The sequence below is a fragment of the Schistocerca cancellata genome, unplaced genomic scaffold (genome assembly GCF_023864275.1).
Source record: "Schistocerca cancellata isolate TAMUIC-IGC-003103 unplaced genomic scaffold, iqSchCanc2.1 HiC_scaffold_1019, whole genome shotgun sequence".
NCBI lineage: Eukaryota > Metazoa > Arthropoda > Insecta > Orthoptera > Acrididae > Schistocerca > Schistocerca cancellata.
The window spans coordinates 20,001-22,500 of record NW_026047022.1 but is presented as its reverse complement, the minus strand read 5'-3'; the positions used below and the strand labels follow the sequence as shown (position 1 = coordinate 22,500).

Here is a 2,500-nt window from a genome sequence, read left to right as displayed (position 1 = left end):
CACAGTTATCCAAGTAACGTGGGTACGATCTAAGGAACCATAACTGATTTAATGAGCCATTCGCGGTTTCACCTTAATGCGGCTTGTACTGAGACATGCATGGCTTAATCTTTGAGACAAGCATATGACTACTGGCAGGATCAACCAGGGAGCTGCGTCAACTAGAGCTGAGCAGCCGGCCGCCCGGGAGTGTGTCCCGGGGGCCCGCGCGAACACGCAAGCGTCCGCTCAATTATTCTGCAAACAGGAGGAGGCTGAGCTCCCCTGCACAATACACCTCGAAACCCTCTCAGGTCCCGGCGGCGCGCAGCGCCGTCCTAAGTACTTGGTCGGGTTCGAGAGAGGCGCAATCGCCCGGAGTTAGGCGAGTAGACGCTTTAGGTGCGACCACCCGTGCTCCCAACTGAGCTTGCCGCTGCCGACAGAGGCCCGGGAGCGTGCTGTCGTGGCATTGCCGGCGGGAGACAACACGCGCCACCTACGGTGACCGGCAGCTCCAACGCCAGCGCCACAGAAGGGCAAAGGCCCCACGTGGGTGCCGAAGCGAACTCTCCCAGCACAGCGCACGTGCCAACACGTCTGCACAACTGCGATACAAACCACCAGCGAGAACCGCTGGGGCGACCGAGCAGCAGACGGCGTCGCGGCGCCGAGTGCCGGGCGGCGGCGCATCCTCAACGCACACAGTCCTCAATCGGACCAGCACACTGCAGATGTCCACCGCGCTTCGCACCGGGCCGGCGAGGACCCACTTTGGCTGCACGGCGCCGCGCGCAGGGTGCCCCGGCGCGCAGCTGCGCCGCCTGCCGCGTCCGTCGGCCGGCGCGCCTGCCACTGGGCGCCCCCACCAGCCGGCTGTAGCGCGTGCGCCCACGCACCGCGCGGCCAGCACGCCGGGCGGCCCCCCCCTCACCGGCCGGGGACAGTCCCACCCACCCACAGCCGCGTATCGCTTCACACCCAGATCCACATTCACGTTCATTGGTGTGGTGGGTATCGCTGACACAACCGCGTCATAGCTGTACCGATCGTTGCCCTCACAGATGTACCTCCAGCAAGATCAACCGCACCACAACGGGTTACCAGTTGTTCATTTGCGTAACGTCACCAGTAAACGTACACGTCCACGTCCATCCCCGTTTGCAAAGTCAACTATTATTGCATGCCTGCCTGTCAGGTGTCAAGACACACTACATCCGCTCACATCCACGCAACAAAATGTGCCCGACTAGAGGGCACGTGGAAGGTGCCCCCGTACGTATGCGATGTCCATTGCGCGACGAACTGTCAACCGGCCTCTGTAGCATGTCGCAGATGTGGAACGCGGGACACCGTGCTATCACATTGTGTGAGAAGAGACTACTATGTCTGCATACACGCGCCACTACATGAACAGACGGCTCATGCTGATCGCCATCCACTGCGTCCATTACTCCCACACGTCTCTATGGCGTACCACACTGCAATACAGCTGTTATGGGGAGATGACACGTAGCTGTGTACACAACATTCTGAGCGGGTTGCGGTTGGACAACAATACATTAATGTAACGTGTCATATGCCATTTACAGAGCAGGTTAAGGCACAACGTGGGTTAGGTTAAGGCACAACGTGGGTTATGTTAAGGCACAACGTGGGTTATGTTAAGGCACAACGTGGGTTAGGTTAAGGCACAACGTGGGTTAGGTTAAGGCACAACGTGGGGTAGATTGCGGCACAACTTGGGGTAGATTGCGGCACAACTTGGGGTAGATTGCGGCACAACTTGGGGTAGATTGCGGCACAACTTGGGGTAGATTGCGGCACAACTTGGGGTAGATTGCGGCACAACTTGGGGTAGATTGCGGTACAACTTGGGGTAGATTGCGGTACAACTTGGGGTAGATTGCGGTACAACTTGGGGTAGATTGCGGTACAACTTGGGGTAGATTGCGGTACAACTTGGGGTAGATTGCGGTACAACTTGGGGTAGATTGCGGTACAACTTGGGGTAGATTGCGGTACAACTTGGGGTAGATTGCGGTACAACTTGGGGTAGATTGCGGTACAACTTGGGGTAGATTGCGGTACAACTTGGGGTAGATTGCGGTACAAATTGCATTACATTGCGGTGCAAATTGCGTTACATTGCGGTGCAAATTGCGTTAGGTTAAGGTGCAACACAGGTTAGGTTAAGGTGCAACACAGGTTAGGTTAAGGTGCAACACAGGTTAGGTTAAGGTGCAACAGAGGTTAGGTTAAGGCGACATAGGTTAGGTTAAGGTGCAAGATGGGTTAGGTTAAGGTGACATAGGTTAGGTTAAGGTGACATAGGTTAGGTTAAGGTGACATAGGTTAGGTTAAGGTGACATAGGTTAGGTTAAGGTGACATAGGTTAGGTTAAGGTGACATAGGTTAGGTTAAGGTGACATAGGTTAGGTTAAGGTACAAACTGGGTTGTGTTTTGGTACACATTGCGTTGTAGTACAGTACACGTTAGGTTTGGGTACGGTACACATTG

The 2,500-nt window shown here is 55.6% G+C and overlaps 1 non-coding gene across 1 annotated transcript in view; it reads right to left on the bottom strand.

The window, feature by feature from the left end:
• The window catches only part of LOC126150947 (small subunit ribosomal RNA), a 1,910-nt gene extending 1,759 nt beyond the window's left edge, over positions 1 to 151 (bottom strand). The window contains exon 1 of the ribosomal RNA XR_007531760.1: positions 1 to 151. This exon is cut by the window's left edge and continues 1,759 nt beyond it. This is a non-coding gene — a ribosomal RNA (small subunit ribosomal RNA).
• Positions 152 to 2,500: the final 2,349 nt, after the last annotated feature.